Source organism: Monodelphis domestica, chromosome 3 (assembly GCF_027887165.1).
Source record: "Monodelphis domestica isolate mMonDom1 chromosome 3, mMonDom1.pri, whole genome shotgun sequence".
Lineage (NCBI taxonomy): Eukaryota > Metazoa > Chordata > Mammalia > Didelphimorphia > Didelphidae > Monodelphis > Monodelphis domestica.
Window position 1 is genome coordinate 165,011,900 of NC_077229.1, and position 14,335 is coordinate 165,026,234.

Genomic DNA, 14,335 nt, shown 5'->3' on the forward strand with positions numbered 1-14,335 from the left:
TCACGTGGCCCAGCAGCTTTGTCTCCTCTCAGGCAAGGATGTACGGTTGCTAGGGGTAACAGAAGCAGGCAGGCTTTGTGCCTCCATCGGGGCACTTGAGCAAACACAGATGAGGAAACTGCTGGCCCTGGATTTCTGATTGTTTTTCTGGTGATGCTAAAAATGTTGGTACATGCTTACTGCAGGGTGCACCAGGGATTCAAAGTTCCTCCAGAGTCCTATTCAGCCAGCTTTCTGAAGAACAAGGAAGGCCAAAAAACTCTCTGGCATCCATTGTACCACCTACCTGCTAAACTGAGCAGTAGAGAATTCTTAAGGTGAGAACAAAATGCCTTGGTTCAGAAATAGGATCAACTTGGTGGCTGAAACAAATGAGACTTTTTTTTTTTTTTTAATAATTAAAGTGCCCAGATAAATGGCTGCTTCTTAAGTGCTTTGTAGAATTTGGAATATTGAAGAAGTAAATCAAGGAGTCTGCCCCTGAGCTGTCACCCATAAAAACCACACATTCCTTTTTAATGAAAGAGCCAAATGAACAAATCCTTTCTGGAAAATTACTGGGTCAAGTGACCTTGCAAGCTTTCCTCTTGTTCCCCTCTCCTTCTCTTGAAACTGTCTTTACTTGCAAATTCATTAAATTAATATAAATAAAGATCAATTCAGTTTGCCATGAGTCCTCATGTGGAAGTCAATGGCTTTATGTGGACCATACCATAGACTTAAGAGCTGAAAAGACCCTAAAAGGGACATCAAATTCAATTTTGTCATTACTCTATCATTTGGTATGCGAGAAAACCAAAGCCCAGAAAGATTAAATAACTTGCCTATAGTCATCTGGCTAGTAAATTACAAAATATGGACTCAGATATTCTGACTTCAAATCCAGGACCCTGTACATTATACTTAGTATATTTCTATATCTAAGCTCTCTAATCAGGAATATATTGTGTTGTCACTTTTAGGGACTAAATGTTACCCATGCCTGGAATTATCTTCCTCTTCATTTCTACTTTCTGTTTTCCCTCGCTTCCCCCAAATCTCAGCTAAAATCCTGCCTTTTAATCTTGGTTACATTCGTTTTGTTTGTACAAAACATTTTAAATGTAATATATTTAAAATTATCCATTTTACAGCTTACAATGTTTCCTAGATTTTGTTTATTCTTCTCTCCATAAATCTGATAGGTAATATGTTTCCTCTTAATTTACTTATATCTCTCTTTATGCCCAGGCCATGTATGCATTTTGACTTTATCTTGGTAAAGGGTGTAAAAATGACAAATGTTTGAGGGGATGTGGAAAAACAGGGACACTAATATACTGTTGGTCAAACTGTGAACTGATCCAACCATTTTGGAGAAAAATCTAGAAGTATATCAAAAAAGTTACAAAGCTGTGTATGCCTTTTGATCTAGAAATACCATTTTTAGGTGTATTTCCCAAGATTATGATGGAAAATGGAAAATTATATTTTCCAAAATATTTATAGCAACTCTCTTTGTGGTGGCCAAGAACTGGAAATTGAAGGGATGCCCAACAATTGGGGAATGACTAAACAAGTTTTAGCAAATGATTGTGATCTATGCCATAAGAAATGATGTATATGTTAATTAAAAAACACAGACTTATTTCCTACAGGAAATTTTTTTTCTAATGTAAGCAATATTTGTATTAACAACATAGTGAATAGAGAAATAGGCATTATATGATTATATATGTACAACCCATATCATATTGCCTGACTTTTTGGGGAGAGGTGGGAAGGGAGAAAAAAACATTTTAAGCACAGGTGGTCCAAAAAGGCAATGAAGGGACATATGACAGCTTTATGTGAGTGACACAGCATATCAACAATGCCTTAGTGGCATAAGACATTTTCATAGATGTGTCTAACTGGAAAAAAAAAAGAATGTGAGGCAGGAAAAAAGCAAACATGTAAAGGTCTATATGAAGTTATGAACAATAAAATGAGAAGAATCAAGAAAGCATTATATACTTCAAAGAAATATTGTTTAAAAATGACTAATATGTCCATCTCCAGAGAAAAAATGATGAATATATCTATCTATATCTTTTTGTAAAATGATGGGAGGGGAAGGAGGGAAGGAATTAAGTGGGTATTTGGGTATTTTAATGAAACAAATAAACAAAGAAATAAATTTAAATTACAAAAACGGACTGCCCTACTCTGTTTCTGAATAGGTAGAAGAGACAAGCTCCAGCAGCCTACTTTTCCCATTCAAATCAACACAAAGCCATGAAAACAAAGACCTGACATTGCTTCTGTTCCTGTCATGTCTATTCTTTTCTGCTGGAGGTGAAGGAATGTTGAAGATAAAATGGACTAGGCTTCAACCTTGTGATCTTCAAAATGTTGGAAGGGTGAGCTACTAGAGGTCCAATGTTGGGAGTCCATGCCAGAATTTTCTGGCAGCTGAGCCCAATGAAGAACAAAGCCCCAAGCGACTGATCTGCTTGAGCCAGTTTATTCAGTGGAGAGAGAAACTTCATCCATTGACTATGCAATATTCAGAAGTTATTTTGGTGGAAGGAGGGGGGCAAATGCTTTGAAGCAACTGATTTAATTTTGAGCCCACTCTACTCAGGGGCCAAGGTGATGACACAGAACAGACTGTGAATTTTAATTATGAGGAGTAAATATTTGTACTTTTGTTTTTGCTATCTTCTCAGGAATATCCCTTCATAGTAGCTAATATTAATTGTTTAAATGAACCTGGGACAATGAGTTGATAACACTGGGGAAAAATGTACTAGAATGGGAGCCCAAACTGATAGCATAAAAAATATCCTAGTCTCTCCATGATATCTCTAAAAGTCTTTGGGGAAATGCAACCTTTATTTAGGAGAACTGACTTGTTGATAAAAGTGGGAACTTAGTGTGAAATCCTGAGATCACACATACACACACACACACAAACACACATATATACTATACAGATATACAGATTATAACAGCTTTGTTTTTTTTTCTTTTTTATTCCACAGCGATTTACTGACTTGTTCATTATTTTCAGTCATCTCCAATTCTTTGTAACCCCATTTGGGGTTTTCTTGGCAAAAACACTGCTGTAACTTGCCATTTTCTTCTATAGCTCCTTTTACAAATGAGGAAACTGAGGCAAAGAAAGTTAAGTGACTTGCTCATGGTCACATAGCTAGTAAGAGGTCAGGTTTGAACTCAGAAGGATAAATTTCCCTGACTCTAGGCAGGCCTGGAGTACTCTATCCCCTGTGCCACTTAGATGTCTTTCCTTATTTATTCATAGTCATTAAAATTAATTGCAATCAGTTGTAATTAATCTAAAATTATACTGCCTTTTTATTTTTGTTTACTTTGTTGTAGTTATGTATACTATATTTATTGTTCTTCTGGTCCTACTTTCTTCACTAGATATCAGTTTATGTGCCTTTGTTTACTAAATTAATCAAGTTTTTATTAAGTAACTTATGTGACTGATTGTGCTAGGTGTAATCTCAATGAACTTTCATTCTAACAGAAGAGACAACAAATACATATGAAAGTACATACATCATAAGTATAAAGCTACTATTGACAAATGTATGGAAAGTAGTTAAATACCAGATAATTTGGGAGAAAGGATAATAGCAGTTGGGGAGATTAAGAAAGAATTTATGTAGTACGTGGTACCCAAACTTCATCTTTAAGGAAAGAAAGGACTCTGTAGGGCAAAAGTTTAAAGGGAATGCATTCCAGGTTGGAGGATGGATCACTTGAAAAGGAGATGGGGTGCCATGCATAAGGAACAGAGGAAATATCGGTTTGGCTTGAAATCAGAGTTCAGGAGGGGCTGGCTACAGTGTGCAGTGAGTCTGGAAAGATAGATTGGTGACAAGTCATATAATATTTAAAAGCTTAACAGGGGAGTTTATATTTTATCTAATAGGCAATAAATAGTAATCTGGAATTGGTTGAGCTGGTCTGATTTGTTCTGAATGAAAATTACTTTTGTAATATGTCAGATGGATTAGAGGGTGAGAAATTTGAGGCAGAGATTATTTAAGAGACTTCAGCAGCAATCCAGGCAAGAGGGGATGAGGGTCTGAACTAAGGTGGCCACTGAGTGAGTGGAAAGAAGGGGACAAATTTGAGAAATTGTGTAACTTCAGAAAAGACAAGATTTGGCAACTGGTTGGATGTGTGCTGTGAGAGTTTTAATTTTTAGTTGTTACTAGAACATCTTAAGGGAAAGAAAGGACTAGTTACTGGTTAAAACCAGTTGCTAGTTTGAAATGTCCTCTAGGCAATTAGTGATGAGGTACTGAAGCTATCTGAATATAATGCAGCTTACTAGGTCTGGGAGTCAGATATATAGAGATGATAGTCAAACCATGTGAGCTGATGGAATTTTAGACACAACAGAAGGAACAAAGAAAAGGTCCAAGACTTCTCAAACATTTGGGAACACTCTCAGGAGAATGATGATGTGACACCAAAGGAGACTGACAACCTACCTGAACTAATTTTCTCAATGATGAACATTCTCCCATCCTTTCCTTATATCCCTATCCCAGTGATTCTAAACCTCCCAAATGCCACTATGAAAATCCTATTCTTTGTCTTCCACTGACCACGCCTTTATTTCCATCTTCTTTCATCCAACCTCACTTATATCTTACTCTGAAGCCATTTAATTCCTCCCACTAGGCTCTCTGGAATTGGCTCATGAACTCTGAAATTCTCATTTGATTAAAATCCCTTGTTATTTGTGCATTCATTCAATAGTCAATAAACATTTATTGAATACCTACTATGCGCCAGGAATTGTACTAAGTGCTGGAAATATAAATAGGACAAAGGACAGCCCCTGACCTCAAGAAGCTGACAATCTAATTCCATTTCTCCTCACAGCAATAAATTCTGTATTTGTTTTTAATCACCATGAATTCTAAGCCCTCAATTTTTTCTTGGCCCATTGCTGTTGTACTGGCTATACTTTTGTCCCTTTCCCATCCTGAATTCATGGTGGACCAGTTCAACTCTCCACCTTCTATTGAACTTTTCTCTTAATCCTATTAAAGATTTTGCCCTACTAAGCCCCAGACTCAAAATTGTCATACTATTTACTGACTTCAACCATATTCAATTACTTCTGAATAAAGATGGATAAAATCATGAAAACATGCTGAGGTGAATTACTACAATTTTATGTTGCATAATCTCATTTGGAAACTTCCTTAAACTAGGCAATCATCTTAAACCTTCCTCATGGATTCACTACCCCCAAAACAACATGAGTTTTTTTTTTTACTAACTTTTTAATCCCTTTTCAGACCTTCCATAGTTGTCCCTTCTCCCACCCTTTCAGCTCAATCCAATAGCTTGCCTCATATTCCATGGAAAAAACTTAAGCCATTCTCAAGATCTTTCTCTTCTTTACCTGTTCCTTACCTTATATAACTCACATGTCTTTTATCACTATTTCCTTTGTCACCTGTCTCAGGAAGAGTGGCCCTACTCTAAATAAGTCAAACTCTGCTACTTGTCCAACTTATCCAATTCCATTCTATATTTTCCAGCAAATTGTTCCCTTTGCCCCTACTTTCTCATCTTCAGGATCTTCCCACCTACTAGCTATTTCCCTGCTGCCTTAAACTTGCTCATGTCTCCATTATTCTAAAAAAAACATAGACCCATCTATCTTCTCCAGTTATTGACTCATATCTATCCTTTCTTCTATGACTAAATCCTTAGAAGGCAGTCTCCAATTGATATCTCTATTTCTTCTCACTTTTGACATTTCATTCAAATGAAACTGCATACTCCAAAGCTACCAGTGATCTCTTAATTGCCATATTGCAGTAGCTTTTCTCAGTCCTTCTTCTTGATCTTTCTGAAGATTTTGAGATTGTCAATCATCTTCTTCTCATTGATACTCTCTTCTCGCCAAGTTTTTTATGATACTGTCATTCTGGTTCTCCCCCTATAGTCTGACTACTCCTTCTCAATCACTTCATCCAAGTGAAATTAGCTGTGGATGTCCCAACACTCTATCCTAGGCCATTTTATCTTCTTTTGAATTATTGTTTGATGACCTCATCAACTCTCATGGGTTCATCTCTATGTAAGTTATTCTCAAATCTATTTGCCCAGTCCTACCTCTTTTCTAACCTCTAAGTCCACATATCTAACTGCTTAATGGACATCTTATAATGGATATACCATCAGCACATTAAAATTAACTAACATGCCCAAAACTCAACTCTATTTCTCCTCTCAAACTTTCTCCTCTTCAAACTTCCCTATTTTTGTGCAAGGCTTCACTGTCTCCCTAGTCACCCAGCTCACAATCTCAATCTCCTCCTAGATGTCTTATTCTTTCACTCTTCCTACTCATGTCTAATCAGTTGTCAAGTCCTGTTTTTTCCACCTTCTTAACATCTCTCATAGATACTCCCATCTCTCCTCTAATTCTGCCACCACCTTGAGGTGGGTCCTCATTGTCTCAAACTTGGATTACTACAATCACTTGCTGGTTGGTCTCCCTGCCTCAAGTCTCTCCCAATTCTAGTTTATCCTCCCCATATCAGTCAAACTGATCTTCAAGTTCAGGTTACATTCTGTCACCACTCCTACCCCTCCTAAATTTGACAAATCCTAATTGTTCCCTATTGGCTCAAAGATCAAATAAAAAAATCCCATTTTTGATTTTTAAGAATCTTTATCACCTGATCCTTCCTTCTTTTCCAATCTTCTTAAATTTTAGTCTCTTCCATTTACTGTTACTCAGATACATCATCCTCTTTGCTGTTCCTAACACATCATACTTCATCTTCTGATGTTCAGGGGCATTTTCAATGGTTGTCCCTCATATCTAGGATGCTATCCCTCTTATGTATATCTACCTTCTGACTTTCCTGGCTTCTTTCAAGTCTCACCTAAAGTTCTATCTTCTACACAAGAAGCCTTTCTAAGTCCTTTTTAATTTTAGTATCTTCCCTCTGAGACTAGATCTAATTTATCAAATATGTGTATTTATATATATATATATATATATCCTGTTTGTACATAGTTATTTGGATAATGTGAATTTGTATTGTAACCAGTCTGCAGTTGTGAGACTGTGAGACTTCCTTCAGCTTTGTTCAGCATCTCATCTATAGGAATGGAAGAGGGGGATGGAGGAAGGAATCAGGGCTTAGATTTGGCAAAAAAGGAAGACTAAAAGAATAAGGAGGCAAGTGATTCAAGAACAGATGCATCCCAAAGTGATCAAGGATAGGGGAAAAGGATCTACCTATACAAAAAATATTTACAGCAGCTCGTTTTTTGTGGTTACAGAGAACTATGCACTGATAGAATGACCATCAATTGGGGGATGGCTGAACAATTTGTGGCATATGACTGTAATGGAACACTATTGTACCATAAAAAATGATGAACACGACAATCACACACAAACTTGAAAAAACTTATATGAAATGATGTAAAGTAAAATGAGCAGAAACAGGAGAAGGTTGTATACAGTAAGGAAAAAAAGTAAGATGATCAACTGTGAATTAATTAACTATTATTAGCAATGCAAAAATCCAGGACAACCCCAAAAGACTCAAGATAAAAAAGACTATCCAAGACTATAGAAAGGACCAGTAGAATCTGAATACAGATCAGATTGAATCATTATTCACTTTATTTCCTCCATGAATTTTTCTCTAATGTAAGCAATCTGTGTATTTTTTCACAGTGTGTTGAAAATGGAAATATGGATTGCATGATAACACATGCACAATCCATAGCATATTACCTGCTGTCTTGGGGGTAGTAAGGGAGATGGCATAGATCACAAAATATCTGAAAACCATTATTAAAAATTGCATCAACATGTAAAATGTTTTATTAAATTTTATAAAAAGTAAATATAGCAGTGAGAAACTTAAATGCTAACAATTAAGTTGCGGTTGGAGAAGGAGTAACTAGAAATCAGAATGGGGTAATGGTTTGAGAGAGGAATGAAGGGTAAATGGAATGGAAGCTTCAGAATGTGAAGAATAATGGTAGAATAGATGAAACAGAATAAGAAGTGGAATGAGAGGAAGTTATGATTAGGAAAGGAAATACCAACATTTCTAAATAGGCAAGTGGGATATTCATGGAGAATGGTGAGATCTAGTGTGCCCATTCCTATATATGGCAAAATTAGATGTAAATAGAACTTGAGGAGTTTGAGGAAATGAGAGATTAGAGACTTTTAAGGAACATCTATATGGATATTAAAGATCTTTAGTATAAAAGCACAAGTAAAGGAGTATAGGAAGCAGGTAAACTTCAAAAGAAAGGAGAGAGAATGATGGTGGGGGGGTTAATGTTTTTTAACTATCATAATTTTGATTGGAATATTGGAAACAAATGAAATTGGAAAATTTTAATTGAGTAACCTTCAAAAGAAGAAAAAATATTTTGGAAGAGGTAAAGTATAAGTCTAGAAGGAATAATGAGGAGCAAGGAGCTGACTACCCCCTCTCCCTCTCACCCAGGACCAGTGTGATTGGTGTTGTGAGAAATGGTACAGCCAGTACTGGAGAGGATAGAAAAAGATGCAGGCTAATCAGAGAGTAGAAAGGTCTCAGTAAGTGCTAATAGATTGAAAGAATGGGAAAGAAACGGGTCTAAAATGAAATGGAGTTTATTCACTATGGAACAGAAATTCCAAAGGGCACTGAGGAAGGGGGACAGAGTTGATTTGGGACTAAGAATAATGGGGTGGGGATGAATGAATATGAACAGGGACAGGGGACAAGTTTCTCTTCAGTGGCCAGTATTTAGTTATTACAGACACAATGAGGGAAACACAAGAAACAATAATGGGTAGCAGCTGAGTAGAGAAGCTTAAAGTCTCCAAAAGTTGGGTTATTTCAGATCAGGTTCCAAGCTGTCTTTTTTTTTTTTTTTGCATCTGGAAGACTAGTGGAGAAGTATTGAATATTGAGGAAGGGGGTGGTCATATTCCTTTCTTTTCATATATTACAATTTTGGTCACCCATTTCCTGATCAGTAGACTCCATTTTGTTTCTAATTCCCAGCTACCTTTTCATAATCTCCATACTTTTTTATTTATATCTTATTTTTAAAATGAAAAAAATGAGAGGGAAGAAGGATAAAAATAAACCCATGATTTGGCATTTCACACTCACTTTTGAAAAAGAATATCAGAGCCCTGCACCTGTTAAATTGGACAAAAGGATAAAGATAATTTCTGCAAAATTTTGTAATTTGAGCTTATAAATCTTGTTCTCACTTCAATCCAAGATAGTTGAAGAGATATCTTGAGTTTCACAGATTGATTGAATTCTCCAAAACTTTAAAAAAATCATTTTTACCTTGGGAAAGCCAACAAATGTCTTTCCTTATTTCACACAGAGAAGAAAGATTAATGGGAGCTCCTGGATAAACAGAACAGCGTTTGCTCGACAATTTGGCTGATGGTTATAAATTGTAAAGCAATGTGATGTGGTGCTCTTGGCACAATGTGGAGCATTTTCTATAGAAAAGTATATAAGGCCTAATTTATCCTTCTCCTTCTGCAGCCAGCAGTCATGGAACAAGGACTGGCATTTAAGACCTGGTTCTGGTGCTAATTATGTGTGATTCTGGACAAGTCACTCTGAATCTCCAAGCCTCAGATTTCTCAGCTATAAAAAAGAATTGAGACCACTTATGTCATCTATTTCTCAGGGCTGTGAAGAAACATATTATAAAGTGCTTTCTGAATGTGAGCACTCACCCAATTTTTAGAATGTATTACACCTATAAACACACAGAAGTAGAGTCAACTGATCAAGGACAGTGCTTGTAGCTCATAGAAAATATTGAATTAAAGCACCAGCTGCAAGTCTATAAGGAAGTAGAGAAATTAGTTATTTGTACCTATACAAATAGTGCTAGTCAATAAAGATGCTTTTGTTTGATAGTAAAGTCCAGAAATATGAGTTTGGATTTTCTGGTTAATAACAATAAGGAGTCACAATAACTGAAATTTGCCATTGCTATTCTTATAATTGTAAAGGGCCTTAAAAGCCAAAGAGAGGGGTTTATATTTTATACTGGAGGCAATAGGGAACCACCAAAGCTTCTTGAGCAAGGGAGTGACGTGCTTAGATTGATGCTTCCAAGCTTTTCCAGGGCTTTACAAATATTATCTTAGGATAGATCTGAACTTCTCTGCCTAAGAAACTTCAGTGGTCCCCTATGACCTCCAGGATAAAATACAAATTCTTCTGTTTAGCATTTAAACTCCATCATAATCTGGCTGCAGCTATCAATCTTCCCAGGATGATTACCCATTACTCTCCTTCAGGTACTGGATGTTCCAATGAAACTACTATAATTGGTGTTGCTCCATAAACAACATTTCATTTCCCCTCTCTGTGACTTTGCCAGGGCTGTTTCTCACACTTGAAATGCCCTTGTTTCTTCCCTCTGCCTCTCAGCAACCCTTGAAGGCTCAGCTCAGGGATACCTCCCGCCTGAGACCCTTTCTGTTTTCATTGAGTTGCTAGTCCTCTACCCTCCCCCAAATGACTTTCCATTGATTTTGTATATAATTCCTATACTTACCTAGTTGTCTATTTTCTCTCTTCCCATGAGAATGTAAGCTTACTGAAGGTAGAGACTGCTTTGTATTTGCCTTTGAATTCTCACTGCTAGAAAATAGTAGATATCTACTAAATAGTTTTTAATTGAACTGAAGTTATTATAGTTATTATTATACCTATTTTATAGTTAAGAAAATTGAGGCTCAGAGAAGTTAAATTACTTTTATTATTACACTCCTAGCATCAAATACAGCATTTAATTACCTTTGCTAATGAAGACCTGACCTAGACCATTGCTCTTCTTCCTCCTCTCAATGTATATTTTTCCTCCTTCTAGAAACTGAATTTTTTTTTTAATCTGACTGGGAATTGTCATTGCCTGGCCTTTTGACAGGTCCATAATATAGAATTGTTTACCACTAATTTGAATGAATCCCAATACTGTTTCCATCAAGTGAGACTGATTAAATTATTTTTGTATTTACTGGCCATATTAATTAAGAGTCTGTGAGTGTGTGTGTGTGTGTGTGTGTGTGTGTGTGTGTAGATATAGTGTAAGTAAAGCATGAAGATGTTGAGCATTCCAAATAAATGAATTCATCTAAACTAGTGAATCTTTCTTGGCCAAATTGAATCCCTCTTTTAAAGGAGGACAGGGGATGCTGTGTATCTTAGTTTTCAAGATAGACAAGACAAAACATATTCAGGGAGAAGAAATCTATTGAAATTGTACTTACAGCTTCTTTGTGGCACACAGTAGAGGCAAAGTTCATGGACTCAAATTCTGGCTTGGTGCTCATCTATGTAACCCTTTTGGGGCCTCAGTTTCTTCATCTGTAAAATGAAGGTGTTGGACTAGGTGACCTATAAGGTTCCTTCCAGCTTGATATCTTATTACATAACTATTATTCTACTACCACATCCCTGAGACTCTTGATATAGGAGCAGAAAAAGGAACTACATAGGATCACAAATTCACAACACCATGAATCAACCTCTGTATTTCCCCAACCAAGTGACTAAGTTGTTTTGGTTTTGGCAAAGAAACATTAATTTATAACTCATGCAGAGGGCCTTATCATCATTTACTCACTAGCATTTTTCTCCACATAAATAAATGAATTATATGAATTAAAGGACCAGAAAATACAGAAACCTGAGTTCTGAACATTTAAAACCCCAGGATCCTAGAATCAGGAGAGACTCCAGAGGCCATTTTCTTTATTCTATGCAAGGCAGGACTTTGAAATATTATTGGAAAATTTCAGAACAGACCAAAATGAGAAGATATGAGTATGTTCATATACACATAGAGATAGAGACAGAGATGATATATTGTATACACACACATATACACATATACCTCCTTTCTTTGGAGGGAGGGAAGAAGAGAAATTTTATTGCATGGGGAATTCCTAATGAAGAAAGTATATGCACTAATGCATACTGATATGGCCTGAGGCTCTGAGGAGTTAAGTGACTTTTCCAGCACGTGGCAGAGGAAGGACTTAAATAAGGTCTTTCCAATAATAAGTCCAGATCTCCATTCATTATACCACACTACCTCATCTTAGTTAAATTACATGCCTTCCTCCCTCCCTCCCTTCCTTCCTTCCTTCCTTCCTTCCTTCCTTCCTTCCTTCCTTCCTTCCTTCCTTCCTTCCTTCCTTCCTTCCTTCCTTCCTTCCTTCTTTCCTTCCTTCCTTCCTTCCTTCCTTCCTTCCTTCCTTCCTTCCTTCCTTCCTTCCTTCCTTCCTTCCTTCCTTCCTTCCTTCTTCGAATTTATTCTTGGAGTCAGTGGGAAGCCACAGGAGGTTACTGAATAGGAGGGTGAGGTGATTGAACCTGCATTTAGGAAAGTCACTTTCATGACTTAATAGAGGATGGAATAAAGCAGGGAGAGACTTGAGGCAAACAAATCAATCACCAAGCAATTGAAATAAACCAAGTATAAGGTGATGAGGAACAGGTACTAGGGTAGTGTCAGTAGCAGAAGAGAGGAAGGAAAGGTAACATTGACAAGCCTTGGCAATGGATAGCCAGCTATATATGGGAAGAGAGAGAAAGGATGAGGAGTTGAAAGTGACATTGAGATTGCAAACCTGGTTGACTGGGATAATAGTGGTGCCCTTGACAATGAAAGGGAACTTTCGGAGTAGGTGAGAGAGTATAAGAGAAAAGGGAATGAATTCATTTTCGGACATGTTTTATTTGTCATTTGGATATCCAGTTTGAGATCTTTGAAAGACAGTTGGAGATGTGACTAGAAGTCAGCAGAGATTTAGGACAGGAGAGATTCAAGAACCATCATCATAGAGATGGTAATTTTATCCATGGGAGCTGATAAGATCACCAAGTAAAATAACAGAGGGAGAAGAGAAGGGGGACAGAAGAGAACCCTGTGAGGTAGAGGGATTTTGTTGACTGAGGATCAAGTAAAGGACACTTCTATGGAGAAGATAAGTAGGAGGAGAATTGAGAGAATGGGTGTCCCAACAATCTTGAGAGAATAAAAGTATCAAGAAAGAAAGAATGGTCAGCAGTATCAAAAGCTACAGAGAGTTTAAGGCTGAGAATACTGAATTTGACAAAAATCACTGATAACTTTAGAAATTGCAGTTTTGATGAATTGTGAGATCAAGAAGATGATGGACTAGAGGGGGGTTAAGAAGAGAGTGAGAGGGGGAAACTAGAATATTAATAGAGGTTTTCTTATAAATGGCCTTATCAAATTTAGCTACAAAAGGCAGAATATTTGAGTCTAGAACCTCAGCCTTTAGGTCACTCTGCTGCCTCAAACTGAGAACTCTTTGTTTTCTTTCTAACAGATATATAGCCTTTTTCTTCCATTCAAGTAGGTAATTGTTTCCCTTTTAAAGATCATTTTGAAATTGATTTTCTTCCAATAAAAGTTGTATGCATTAAGAAGAAAAGAGAGGCAGTTAGGTGATGCTGTGGATCAGGTACTGGGCCTGAAGTCAGGATTTCTCCTATTCTTGAGTTCCCATTTGGCCTTAGACACTTCATAGCTGTGTGACTGTGGAAAAGTCACTTATAAGTCTGTTTGCTTCAACTTCCTCACCTGTAAAATGAGTCGGAGAAGGAAATGACAAATCACTCCAGTATATTTCTTTCTTTTATATCCTTGCCTCTTGACTTAGAATAGAGACCAAGTAAAGAGTAGGCAATTGAGGTTAAGTGACTTTCCCTGGGTATCTTAGGCCACATTTGAACCCAGGACCTCCCATATCCAGGCCTGGTGCTGTAAAGATTAAAATTTAGGTGAGACGGGGAGACTGAGGCATCTGAGACAGGTAGAAATTAGTTTCTCCGAGGGGATACTGAGGGATAGAAGGAGGTGGGCTAGATAAATTACAAGGCATTCTGGGGAAGTGGAGCAAAGGCTCGTGGGGATTGTAGTCCTGTATTCGAGTCTATTTTTACAGTGCTTTATCTACCATGCTATCTAGCTGCCCCTATTCCAGTATCTTTTCAATAAAACCCTAAATAATGTCTAGAAGGGTTGGACACAACTGAAAAATGACTCAACAACAAGAAGAGATTAATATCTTTTTTAAGACACCAAAAGTGTTTCTTTCAAACTAGGTCAGACAAATTATTTATCAAGGGAATAGCTTCTCTGCCCAACACACCTCCCACTCTCACCTCTCTTTTGCTCAGTGACAAAACCCTGGAATATCCAAATAAGTCACACAATTGGCTTATGAACAGCACAAATATATACCATTCAGCATTTGCCTGAA

The 14,335-nt window shown here is 37.0% G+C and overlaps 1 protein-coding gene across 1 annotated transcript in view; it reads right to left on the bottom strand.

Moving 5' to 3' along the window:
* DCSTAMP (dendrocyte expressed seven transmembrane protein) overlaps positions 1-11,578 on the bottom strand; it is a 26,573-nt gene extending 14,995 nt beyond the window's left edge. The window contains exon 1 of the mRNA XM_001380370.3: positions 11,309-11,578. The gene's annotated coding sequence lies outside the window, so the exon portion shown is untranslated. The remainder of the gene's footprint in view (positions 1-11,308) is intronic.
* Between the last annotated feature and the right edge of the window lie 2,757 nt (positions 11,579-14,335).